Here is a 14,482-nt window from a genome sequence, read left to right as displayed (position 1 = left end):
CCAATGCAGTCAAAAATAAATAAATAAATTAAAAAAAAAAGAGATCTCCAGAATATACAGTTAATGAAAAAAAAAAAAGCAAATTGCAGAACAGTGTGTATAATGTCCTACCATTTGTGATTAAATACATATTTAGATATTTAGATATTAAATATATATCTAGACATTTATATTTAGGTATGTTATCTAAAGTAAGTTATGTACCATGAACTAAAACTTCTCAAAGTTCTAGAAACTGGAACTGTAGGTTCTAGAGGTAAAGTGAAGTAGACATTGAGGTCCACACAGGAATTGGGAAGAAAATGAAATGAGTGTCACCTAAATGTCTTTGGATTGGTTGATAACTGTTAACATTGTACACCCTGTACTTCTCCTTAGCACTCTGCAGCAAACCAGGCTAAGAAGACTCAGCCTCATCCTCTTATCAGCTCAGATGTAAATGACCAGGGTTCTTCGCTGATTACAACTTCAGTTAAGAGATAATGTGAAAATGGACACACACACACACACATTCACACACAAAATAAAATGTCCTATCCCCTTAGGCTCCTTTGATTAAATGTAGAAGAATTGAAGATGTTTAGCTGAAGAACAGGAGACTTAAGGGGATGTGACAGTTTCCTTTAAGTACTTGAAAGGAACATGGATTGGACAGATCTATGTTTAGACTCCAAAGACAGAACTGGGATGATAAATTTTAAAAAGTTAAAAGAACACGGATTTCAAATCAGCATAAAAATGTTTCTAACCGTGAAAAAAAATTAATACACCTAGATGCCTCATCAGGTAGCGAGCTCCTTGTCACCAGATGTATTCAAGCAAATCTGGGGTTGTTTTAAAAAAAAACTCAACTCTTGGGAAGATAATTGGATTATGAAAGCTTCTAGGTCCTGAGATACTTTGATTCTGCTCTGTGCTATGGCTATGGCCACAAAATCACGTGTGAAAGCAGTCAATTATGAAACATTTGCTAAGTAGAGTGGAAACATCTTGTTCTTACTTGTCTTCTTCTTACTTATTTTGGACAAACCCTGCTTTCCCCACTCTGATATAGCACAGAAAGTATATCAATGATTCATAAATCTTTCAGCCACATGATGACTGATGCTCAGCTTCCCTGAATGCTTGGGAAACGTGGCTCTCAACTGAGGCATGACCCTGAGAAATTCATATTCAGCTTATGAAGTAGGGATACTTCTCCAATGAGAGTGAGAACTCTGCAGAAGCAGCATTTTAGGTGTTTTGCTTTGTTCTTTTACACTGAAGAATAATGAGGAGACCATATGAAAATGTTCACAGGGACACAAGTGAGGTCTTAGAGTATTTGGACCATCATTTGTAAGAGAGCTCCAGTGATCCCAAGGACCAAGCTGGGGCTGACAAGAAGTTAAATTTTAGGAGAAAACTTCAGAACAATTAGAGCTGTCTGAAATGGAATGGGGTCCTCTGTGGAGCAGTGAGTTCCCTGTCATCACTGAGGATGGTCACACCACTTATAAATTAGAACCAACCCCTAGGGGATTGGACCTTCTTCAACAATACAGAATTTCTCAAGCATGGAAGAGCCCCTCTTGCTTTGAATATTTGACTTTTTCTGCCTCTGACCTCTAGACCCAGATTTAAAGGGCTCTTGTGACTAGGTCGGGCCAACCTGGAAAACATCTCCCTTTCTTAATCAACTATGCCATGAAACATATACAATAAGTCCTGTACATACAAACGAGTTCCATATACAGTAAGTCCCCTACATACAAACCAGTTCCATTCTGAGAGCGCGTTCGTAAGTCCAATTTTTTCGTTAAGTCCAACAAAGTTAGCCTAGGTACCCAACTAAAACAATCAACTATATAGTACTGCACTGTAATAGGTTTATAATACTTTTCACACAAAAAATACACAAAAAATGAAACATTTTTAATCTTGCAGTACAGTACCTTGAAAAGTACAGTAGTACAGTACAACAGCTGGCATACAGGGGCTGGCATCAAGTGAACAGGCAAGAAGAGTTACTGACTGGAGGAGGGAGAGGAGGTGGGAGATGGTAGAGCTGAACGATTGTCAGCAATAGGAGACGGAGGGCAAGCTGCAATTTCACTCACGCTTGACATTGATGTAATGCATGTTCGCATCTTTCAAAGTTCGCAACTTGAAGGTTTATGTGTAGGGGAATTACTGTACTAATCATGGAAATAAAATCCATCAAATTCATAGTCCCAGGGATTATGCAAGATGTGTACACTAGAGGGCAGGTTCTCAGGAGCCATCTCAGATTTCTGCCTGCCATATTTTTTTCTAAAGTTAAAACATTAGGAAAAGACTAAAGTTCTGACTATTAGCCACAGCTACTAGAGACGTCCACTTTATCAATTTGACATTTATCCTTCTAAATCTTTTACTATGGGCTTATATACATATATAGGTATATGTAAAACATGTGGCATGGTTTTTAAAAGAAAATTATCATACTGTTTTATAGTTATTGTATAATTTTATAGTTTGCTATTTTCACTCAAGAGTATAACTTGAGGATATTTTTGTGTCAGTACATACAGATCTATCTCATTTCTTTTGCACTGTATGACTATGCCATAGTTTATATAATCATACTTCATGGAAATTTCTATTGTTTGCCATTTGTAACTACTATGAACAATGTGCAATGAGCATCTTTGTAGGTGCCTCCTGGTGTCTGAGTATGAATGAGAAATAGAATGTCCAAGTCTTAAAATATACACATTTTAAATTATAGTAGATACTGCAAAATTGAGTGGCAGTATTTTTAAATATAAAAACCTGTGTTAAAGCTTAAAACTTCTCTCTTATAAAGCAACTCATGTATGTGCCTTTTTGATTCTTATTGTCATCAAATTTCTTTTCCATTGGAAACTGTGAAAGCATGAGATAAGTGGGCCATACATAGGACTTGCTGCCCTACCTAAATTGCCCAAGATTCTATAAGTTAAAACATAACCAAATGCCTGGGCTCTATGACCACACTTTACTTGTGAGTTTATTATTAACTTATGAAATATGTGTGTTTTGGTACAGGTGATCATAAGTAGCCCTTAAAATGTGGGAGGCTCACTTTCCCTCTGGGGTGGGGCAGGTACCCTCATTGCACATGGTTTCTCCCAGCTGGGAGTGTCTCTGGGTGCCAGATGCCAAATCTTGCAGTGGTTCTGACAGCCACAAGGGTGCTCCAGTGGGGCCGGCAGCAGGTTAACCATGACTTAAATTCTATCTGCCAAAAATTTTTAAGACTACATCAAAAAACTATTAGAACTAATACATGCATTCAGTAAAGTTGCAAGATACAAAATAAATATACAAAAATTAGTTGCATTTCTATACACTAACAAGGAACTGTATAAGAAAGAGAAATTAAGAAAACTATCCCATTTACAATAGCATCAAAAAGAATAAAATGTTTAAAGTAAATTTAACCATGAGTAAAAGATCTGTACACCAAAAACTATAAGACACTGATGAAAGAAACTGAAGACACAAATAAGTGAAAAGTTACTCCATGCTTATGGGTTGGAAAAGTTAATATTGTGAAAATTTCCATACTACCCAATACAGTTTACAGATTATAATCCCTATCAAATTTCCAATGGCATTTTTCAAAAAAATAGAAAAACTTCTAAAATTTGTATTAAACCACAAACAACCCCAATTGGCCAAAGCAATCCTTTGCTTTGAAAGAATAACAAAGATGGAAGCATCACAGTTCCTGGTTTTAAACTATATTACAAAGCTACACTAATCAAAATAATATGGCATTGGCATAAAAATAGACACATAGATCAATGGAACACAACAGAGAACTCAGAAATAAACCCATACATATATGATCAATTAATTTTTGACAAAGGAGCCAAGAATATACAATGGGTAAATGATTGTCTCTTCAATAAATAGTGTTTAGAAAACTGAATACCTACATGTAGAAGAATAAATCTGGACCATACATGAAAATCAAAACTCAAAACAGATTAAAGAGTTGAACATAAGGCCTGAAACCATAAAACTTCTAGAAGAAAACATAGGGAGTAAGCTCCTTGATATTGGTCTTGACGATGCTTTTTTTGTATTTGACACCGAAAGCAAAGGCAACGAAAGCAAAAATAAACAAGTGGGACTACATCAAACTAAGAAGGCTTCTGTACATCAAAGGAAACCATCAACAAAATAAAAAGGCAACCTATGGAAAGGGGGAAAATATCTACTAATCATATGTCCAATAAGGGGTTAATATCCAAAATATATAAGGAACTTATACAATTCAATAGCAAAACAAACAAAAAACAAATAACCCAATTTAAAAATGGGCAAAGGACCTGAATAGACATGTTTTCCAAAGAAAATGTACAAAAGGCCAACATGTACATGAAAAGGTGCTCAACATCAATAATTGTTAGGGAAATGCAAATCAAAACCACAGTAAGATATCACCTCACACCTGTTAGAATGGCTATTATCAAGAAGACTAGAGACAATAAGTGTTGGCAAGGATGTGGCAAAAAGAGAGCCCTTGTACACTGTTGATGGGACTGTAGACTGATGCAGCCACTATGGAAAACACTATGGAGGTTCCTCAAGAAATTAAAAATAAAACTACCATATGATCCAGCAAAAATCCAGCCTTTAGAAATAAGGAAAATCCTGCCATTTGCAATGACATGGATGAAACTGGAGGCCATTAGGCTAAGTGAAATAAGCCAGACTGAGAAAGATAAATACTGCATGATATCACTAATACATGAATCTTAAAAAAAAAAAAAAAGGAAAAGGTCAAAGTCATAGAAACAGAGTAGAAGAGTGGTTGCCAGGGGCTGGGAGGTGGAGGAAATAGGGAGAAGTTAGTAAAAGGGTACAGATGTTCAGCTGTAAGAGGAATAAGGTCTGAGGATCTAATATGCAACATGGTGACTGTAGCTGATAACACCCTACTGTATACTGAAATTTGTTAAGAGAGTAGAATATAAATGTTCTCACCAAACAAACAAATAAAAAAGTAAATATGATAAATATGTTAATTAACTTGATGGTGGGAATCTTTTCTATATCAAATCATCTTGTTTACACTTTAAGTATCTTACAATTTTGGGACTTCCCTGGTGGCGCAGTGGTTAAGAATCTGCCTGCCAATGCAGGGGACATGGGTTCGAGTCCTGGTCTGGGAAGGTCCCACATGCCATGGAGCAACAAAGCCTGTGCACCACAACTACTGAGCCTGCGCTCTAGAGCCCACAAGCCACAACTACTGAGCCTGCATGCCACAACTACTGAAGCCCACGCGCCTAGAGCCCGTGCTCTGCAACAAGAGAAGCTACTGCATTGAGAAGCCCGTGCACCGCAACAAAGAGTAGCCTCCGCTCGACGCAACTAGAGAAAAGCCCGCACGCAGCAACGAAAACCCAATGCAGCCAAAAATAAATAAATTTATAAAAATATATATACATATCTTACAATTTCATCAACTAAACTTCAATAAAGTTGAAGAAGGAAAAAAACCCAAAAAAACAAAAGAAGTCTCTGAAAAAGAATGATCAGACTGTGGAGCCACTTACAGGAAGAAAACATAAATTATTTTCCCCCAGAGGGCTTAAGAATCCAATAAACACTCATTACTGTATGAGGCAAAACTGAGGAAGGAAAAGTAACTAAAAGCCTTTGATAGTATGATCCAATAACCAGACTGCATCCAATTTCATACCCAGCCAAAGCTGCACAATATGTAATTTGACCTCTGCAGAACCTTATGATTAGATTACATGTGGTCCCAAACACCAACACTCTCTCCCCAACAGTGGCTTACTTGAAATGGATAGAAATTGATACCTTGGGTCCTTGTGGATGGATCAGGCCTCCTCTCTCACTACCACCATTCCTTTGTGTGTAAATGCATATCAAAGCTCAAACGAACTTGAGTTTCACTTGGCACACGTGTAATTTTCTTCAGAGGGAACAGTAGGTTGTCACCGTGAATTTTATACTCTAGGTCTCTACTAACAGTTCTCAATCTATACCAATATTAATTATTCATAATCTGTCATTTTAATATTTTCATCAAGAGAAAATAGTGAAGTCAACAGAGTCTCACCTTTGAAGCTGATTAGGGACAATACTGTAATATTCAAAGACTGCTAAACACCTGTTCATTCTAAACTGTAGCTGGCCCAGTTGCAAAATAAAGAAATGTTTAATATATTACTTTAAAAATTAAGATAGAAACATAAATAGCTCACAGGTGCTGTCAAAAAATATTCCACACTGTCTTGTAAGCAAACATTTGACAGAATTTCAAAACTTTAAGTTCTTTCCTTTTTCTTACAGAGACTTCATCAGTAGAAGGAAACAAATGATAAATTATGAATAAGCCAGAAATTCATACTCCTTGAGCGAGACACTTAACTTCTCAGGGGCTCAGATTCCTTTCTTGAATTGTAAAATTAGGGAGTGATTAAATTTTTCAAAGTTACTTTCAGCTTTAATAATAAAGAGACAAAAAAGAAACCTTTTCAACCTTTAAAAAAAAATGTCTTATGACCAACATATGCAGAATTTCATCATGATATGCATTCACCTTTCTGTTACAAGAACAATCACATGTTAATGGCAATTACATTTAAGAGGACGAAATGTAAATGCATTGAAGTTTTCCCACCAATTCACTCACTATTTGGGGTTTAATCTAATGAATACTTTTAAAGAAATAACACTGCTGCTGCCATGTGAGCACACAGCAAAAACATGGCCATCTATAAACAAGGAAGAAGGCTCTCACTAGACACCAAATCTGCTGGCACCTTGATCTTGTACTTCTCAATCCCCAGAACTGTTAGAAATAAATGTGTGTTTTTTGTTTGTTTGTTTGTAAGCCACCCAGTCTATGGTAATTTATTATAGCAGCCCATACGAGCTAAGACAACTCCCAAATCCTCCTTGCATACTCTTCCATTTCTCTTATAAATGACCCTGATAAGATGGTGACATGATCTAAATTATCTTTTTGATGTTTTAAGAATCACCCATTTCAACAAATACCTCCCAATTTCTCCTATGGTTTGAGATACTGTGCTCTGCAAGACTGAGGGTGAGAATTCGCAGTGGCAGCAATGGACAATATTTGACCCTTGTCAGAAATTAGATGGACAACAGTGAAACATCACGCCACCCAGCATTCCTAACGTGATTTACAGTTTCTAAGCTGTATTCTGGATACATGTGGTCCAAACAGGTCATCAAGACCTAAGATTAGGCAGTAACAGAGCACTCGCTCTGCTCTGGTGCTCATTTCACTGGAAAGAATTGACAAGAGAAAGAAAAAGTGAAGGAAAGGGTCAGGGGTAGGTAAATCAGCAGCTACAACTCACAGTATGAGAATCAGGGCAAGCTGCTGAGATCTTGACTGTGTTACTGGATCCACAGTGTGTGCAATGCTTACTGCTCACAAAACTAACGCTTTGACAAGCCTCCTGTGCTGTTTTCTATGCTGAGTTCTTGGATTTGTCCAGCAAAAATTCCTGCAGTCTGTTTCTTCATATCTTTTTTTGCATTCATACTACTCAAGCATTTTTCTTGGTCGTCCAGTTTGGGGACCTGGGCTGAATTTGGGTCAGGTGACTTAGGTTATACTTTTTCTCTCCTCTGGAAAACTGTGGTGGGGAAGTTTTATACAACCTATGTTTTTCTTACGTTTGTGGTCAATACTTGTACTGAGTTCTGCTCTAGATAATATTCCTGAATGAATACTAAACCTGAGAGAGCATCACAGACCCCCTGGGGAGCTATTCTACAATACAGGTTTCCTAACCCCACTCCAGACCTGCTCTAATTCAGAACATGTCAAGTCTGCCAGGGCATCTGTTTGCTTCTTCTTGTTGTTGCTGCCACTTTTAAACAGCTTCCTAGGTGGTTAGAATGTAGACATGGGATCTGCTGGGACTTGACTGACACACAGAAGACTTTGTCTCAGCCCTGGTGCTTAATGCTGTGTGACCTTGGCTCAGTTTTATGTTCTCTGAGAGTCACTTTTCCCATCTGTAAAATAAGAGACGTGAACGACCTGCCCTTTATGATTGCTCCAAATCTAACTTTCTCTAAAGCTAAAAAAGTCCATAATCAGGATGCTAAGGACATCGACCGGTGCCCTTTAAAAAAAGCAATGCATTAAGTCATTTAATGAAGACGTTTTCAATGGCACAGGGAACTAACTAAAACTGTTAGCATAATGGGTCAAGATGGATTCATCTGCATTTTTATTAAAACTTAATTGAACTGTGGGTGTGTGAGTCTATGGAATTTGCATTACGACTCTGGTTATACATTTGTCTTATTGGAATGGATGATCTTTTACTTTCACAAAGGTATATGCGATATCTTGTAAATCAAGAAATTTTTAAATATTAGCACTAAAGAGTCCTCAAAGCTGAGAAATAGTGGATACTTTTTAGTGGCTCAATGGCTTCATTTTGGATATTAAATAAAAAGTAAACATATTTAGAGTTAAGTGAACAGAATCTGGCCAGCAGGTGGGGTCAGGAGGAGTTGCTTATGCCTTACTGGGGAAATTCACAGGTGTTAAGCTTAAAGGGAGTCATGCTTAGAACGGAGTCTATAAAGAGATAGCCTTTTTGTTATGTGACAATCAATATCCTTATTTGTTAAGCAAGTTGTATTTTCTGTTCCTTGCAGGTAAAAGCTTTCTAATTGATGCACCTACTTGTGATTTTGTTTCAGATATATGTTCTTTCAATTAGAAAAAGGAGAATCTAGGAGTAGTATTTCTCATTTTGCTGCTATTATCATGTAAAATTATAATAAACTATTAGTCCTTAAAAAAAAAAAAAAGAGATGGCTACATGCTGGGGGTTCAGGGAGAAGGGAGGAAGGGATAGGGGTGATGCCAGACCTTTTTTGGAAAATAAAGCAGAAAGAGAAGGAAAGTACTTGAAATTGGGCCTCAGATGAGAGGAGCAAAGCAGGAATGAAAATTTTTTTAAAGGGTCAGCAGCAAGCCACAATTTGAAGCATGGACTCCCAAAAGGGTTACTTAGTACCATCTACCAAATAGCAACCTTATGCACAGGCCAGCAGAAACTCCAAGACCAAGTATAGATTACTAATGGGACCAAGCTGTCAGACAGACTTGGCCATGGTCTTTTCACTTGCGATTGGAAAATAACACAACAGTCTGAGATAAATGACCCAAAAATGTAGGTGAAATTGAACTGAAACAAATGAAAAATCTTACAAATGGGAGTACAGAATGGGAAAAACAGGCCATGTGAAACCAACTTTGATTTTCAGTCAAGGCAGATGGAGATGAAAACTTCACAGGGGTTCTGCCTCTTAGCCAGTGAACTCATGGAGACCAAAGCATATGGAGAGTCTGTATTGACAAGTCATAATCATGGCTACTATTTATTTGGCCCCAGTTATGGGCCAGACACTTGACATCATCTCATTAAATCCTCTGGAATAGGATCAGCCCCATTTTACACATGAGGAAGCCAAGGATGGGCAGGGATGAGTTTCTTGCTCAAGATCTCACAGCTGCTATGTGCCGGGGCAGGGTTCAAGTTCAGGCCACTTGGCTCCAGAGGCCACACACTTGTCCATCATGCTCTCTTGCCTTCACTGGGCAGGAGTGGTAAAGTCGTGAGAAGTCAAGCTTCACATGCTTGATTAAGTGATCCCAACTGCCCATCCGTAGGAGTCTATGATTCCAGGCCCTGCTCTGTCACCAGACGGATATGCGGACTTGGAGTCTTTTCCCTGTACCTCGTTTCCATTTTCTATGGAACTAGAAATCAGAGGAACCTTAAACATTTGTTAGCTGCTGAATTCTTCAAACAAAATCTTGCTGAATCCCAGTGTACACGTCAGATGAAATCAGGGCTGCCCTGACTGAAGTTCAGGTGGGAGCCCTCTCAGTCCAGTTTAGAACACGTACCCCACCCCCACCCAGTTTCCTCCTGTGGTTGCTCCTGAGGTCCCTGCTCTGCAGCTCTAGATTATACTAAACACATTTGAAAACCACTGGCCTGGATTGTTTCTAGGATGTCTTCCAAGTGCAAGATGCGCAACTTTAGTAAATTAAAGTTGGCTCTTCAGCATTCGGAGTAAGCACTACAGGTGTGACTTGGAAAGGTCGCTCCCTCCGTTCTTTCAAGAGCCTGGGGAGAAAGCTAGTGGCCCAATGTGTTCTGAGAGATACTTGTAAAAAAGATTGTTTTGCACCCTAGAAAAGTGATTTATCGGAAGAGCAGCCAGTTACCAGGAATTCGTGACAAGGGAACATTAATGTCAATGAAACACGGTAACATTCATGTCTTTGATGATAGTGCACAGGGTAGGAGTCAGCAAATTACAACCCAATGCCTTCTTTAATTTTTTTGGTAATAGCTTTATTGAGATAGAATTCACATACCATACAATTCACCTATTTGAAGTGTACAATTCAATGATCTTTTTAGTTCCTTCAAAGAGTTGTGAAACCATAACCACAGCCCATTTTAGAACATTTTCATCACCCCATAAGGAAACCCCGTACCTTGCAGCAGTCATCCCCAATCCCCTCAGCCCTAGGTGACCACTGATCTACTCACTGTCTGTATAGATTTGCGTATTCTGGCCATTTCATTTAAATGTAACCATTTGATATAAGATCTTTGTGACTGGCTTCTTTCCTTCACTTTACATAATGTATTCAAGGTTCCTCCATGTTGGAGCATGTCTCAGTACTCCATTCCTTCTCCTGGACTAATATACCACTGACATTGTACAGAGGTACCATATTTTGTTTAGCCATTCATCAGCTGATGGACACGTGGGTGGTTTCCCGCTTTTGGAAATGGAGCAAGTGTTCATGGCTCCATGCTGTCCCCTCCCCATTTGCTGTCACAGCTGCCTTGGGAGATCAGCTTGGGAGAAGGGCAGTCACTGCAGACAAGCAGGCTCTCTGTGCCTTCTGCCCAGAGGAGGTTTATGGCCTTTAAGATCTTTTCCTTTCCTGGCTGTTGTTTTCAAAAGCCTAACCTCCCCTATCAGATGTGCTATATATTCCAGGGGGAGAGAAGCAAGCACAAGAAAGAGGAAGGCAAGTCTCCATTTCTAGGTATGAGGAGGACCAAATGGAGAGAGACTCTGGGTCTGGGGAGAGGTGGAGCCCCACCCTGGCAGTGCCCTGGGGCTCGCAGCAGGGAACGGGTATGTTCCCTGGAATACAGTCAGCAAGCAGCAGAGGAGGGCCCTGGGTCAGAGGGCAATTCCTTGAGGTGAGCTCCCCAGTGGGGACTGAAGTTTAATTCCCCCTTGACTGCAGGCTTACAGGCTCAGAATGAACACCATCTTGATTTAAAATTTCATTCAAAGCTGGGTTTGTGGACTGAGATTCATACTCACAATTAAGACACAGAAATGAGTCAAGAAGGAGACTAAGTAAGTAAGTGTGTGATTAAGACTCAGAAGACCAGTGTCTCAAGCCTCCCGTACGTGTGTGTGGCAGGGGGGGCAGGAGGGGTCAGCAAGAGCAGAAGAAAAGCAAGTAATTCAGACAACCCAGAACGGCAGCCACTCTCTGACACTTAGGATGAGATGCGCAGAATACCAGGGAGAGAGTCTGCAACAACCAAAGGATGCCCAACAGGCCACTAGGCACCCTGAGCACGTCCTCCATGTTAAGTTCTATTTGTAATTTGTACTTTATCCTGAGCGCCAAGGTGGGCTTTTTTGTTTAAGTAAAAGACTGTAGTATAAAAGCTATGTTATGTTGGAAAATATATATATACATATACACATACACACATATACACACACACACATATACATATACATAACCTTGTGACCATAAGCGATTCCTTTGCTCTATTATAGTGACGGATTTCTATAATCACAACTCATTTACTCCTGCAAAAACCTATTTCACAGCCAGCTTGCAGCCACTGAAAACCAGAAGTGGGTGGATAAATGTGAATTTGGAAGCAAATTTTAGTAATGTCTTCAGATGTGCTTTTTAACAGAAAATTTTCTTCCCACAGGAGGCAAAGTCATCATTTTTGTCCTTTCCACCAAAGGAGAGTTTATGTATTTATTTATAGTTTACAGCTCTTACCTTTCCAACTGTGTCACCCATTACTCCCCATCATCCATAATTTATCAGCCAAAAGGACCTGCTTAACATTTCTCACAGACATACCAGTCCTCTGTGTCTCTGTGCAGAATGTTCTATTTGTTCCATCTGTCTATACAATCTTTCCCTTCTTGGTTCTCCCAGAGCACTTAAGTACTTCTGTCCCTGTCCAGATTTTATTGATAAAAGCTGAATTCTCATTTTTAAAAAATCCATTTAATTGAAGACACAAATATAGGTCTAATTTTAGGACTATTCTAAAAACAAATCAATTCTAAATATGTAGCTGGAGACTATAAGATCTTGAGGGCAGAGTCTTGTTCTGTCTTGTTAATTGCATCTCCAGTGCCTAGAAAGGCATCTGATGCATAGTTCAATAAATGCTTGATGAATGAATAATTTAAGACCCGTGCTTTACTCTGTCCTGTTGCTTTACTCTACTCTGTTTTGCCCGTAAGGGTTACAAAAAGAACATATTTTATATTTCCTTTTTTCTAAGCCATCATCATGGATGTTTTGCATGACCCACCCTTCTCCTTTCTGCTCCGCCCCTTCCTTTCCTTGAGGAAGCCTTGGGAATCTTAGCATTGTGCAGACAGATGGCAGCTAATACTGGGAAGCTGATTGTTACTACAGAAATGCGAAGTTCAATACCATGACCAGATATCTAAGAGCACAGAACTTTTCCTATTGCAAAAGTATGCCTTTGGCTTTCCTGACCTCATATATACTTATCTCCACCTCATTAGTGTCCCACCGATACAAGTCTATTTCCATCTCGGTGGCTTTTCTCATAGCTCAAATTATCCTTCATTACTTAGAGACCCATCACCCAGTTAATGCACTTTATTAACATGCAGCAAACCAGGAAGAGTATTTGAACTTGTCAGGCACCTCAAAGGGAAGGAATAATTTGCAGTCTTCTGAGCAACCCAGAAGCATATATTGCTTTTCATTAGAGAAAGGCAATTTCGGCAGGCATTATGTTGGCTCCACATTACCTTCAACAAAACCTTGATGCTAATTTCCAAATCTATCATGACAATTAGTCTGCTCAGCACTTCACTTTCCAAATAGCAATACAACCTGAGAATTCTCCTACAAGTCACTTCCTAAAAGCAAAAATTCTGGCAGGCAGTTGGGCTTGGGGATGTGCATTGGGGGGACCCTGAAAGGCAGGTGGTCTTGGTCCATGAGGTAGGGAAGGGATGTAAAAGCAGCTTTCTAGCTCTCTCTTCTTGGCATGGTGAGTGAGATCCTACTGAGCTCAAAGACAGGGAAACAGGTAGCAGGGGAGGCCCTGGGTAGAATTCATAAGGCCTGTGTTCCCAAGGATAGTTCATTAATCTCAGGTCTAGAGTTAGTTCCCGGATGAGAAATCTCAGGCAAGTCACTTATCCTCTCTGAGACACCTCCATTTCTCATCTATAAAATGGAGACAGTAAAACAGAACCTTGTGTTTTGCTAAGAGAATCGGAACAGAACATGAAGTTTAGTAATGAATAATTGTTATTAGCTGAGGTCCCTGCTAAATGTGGCTTCTGTAAATTTAATGGGACCTCAAAAAATGATGCTACTCTGTTCTATATAGTTCTTTTTTAAAATTGAGCTATAATTCACATACCATAAAATTCACCATTTTCAAGTGTTTGATTCATTGGTTTTTAGTATATTCACAAGGTTATGCAACCATCACTATTTAATTCTAGTACATTTTACACTTTTTAATTATAGTACATTTAAAAAGAAACCTCATACTCATTAGCAGCCACTCCTCTTTCCTTCTACCCCCTCAGCCCTAGACAACCAATAATTTACTTTCTGTCTCTATGGATTTGCCTATTCTAGACATTTCATATAAATGGAATCATAATATTTGGCTTTTGCGTACAGCTCTTTCAAGTAGCATAACAATTTCAAGGTTCATCTCTGTTGTAGCATGTATCTGTACTTCACTCCTTTTTATGGATAATATTCCATTGTATGGACATACCACATTTTTTGTTTATCCATTCATCAGTTGATAGACATTTGGTTGTTTCTACTTTTCACCTGTTAGGAATAATGTTGCCAAGAATATTCGTGTACATATGGATATATGTTTCCATCTCTTTTGGGATTATACCTAGGAGTGGAAATACTGCATTATATGGTAACTATGTTTACCTCTTTCAAACTGTTTTCCACTACTGCTATACCATTTTACATTCCCACCAGCAATGTATGAAGTTTCGTTTACTTTTAAGATCTAATTTTCCTAAGGTTATGGAACATTTCTAAGGGGAAGAGAAATTTCACCTTTTTCTTATATCCTGTTTTTCTTTCCTTTTGGTTCTTCTTTTT

This window comes from Eschrichtius robustus, chromosome 7 (genome assembly GCF_028021215.1).
Source record: "Eschrichtius robustus isolate mEscRob2 chromosome 7, mEscRob2.pri, whole genome shotgun sequence".
NCBI classification, from domain to species: Eukaryota; Metazoa; Chordata; class Mammalia; order Artiodactyla; family Eschrichtiidae; genus Eschrichtius; species Eschrichtius robustus.
The sequence above is the reverse complement of the archived record's forward strand: the minus strand, read 5'-3'. Positions refer to the sequence as shown.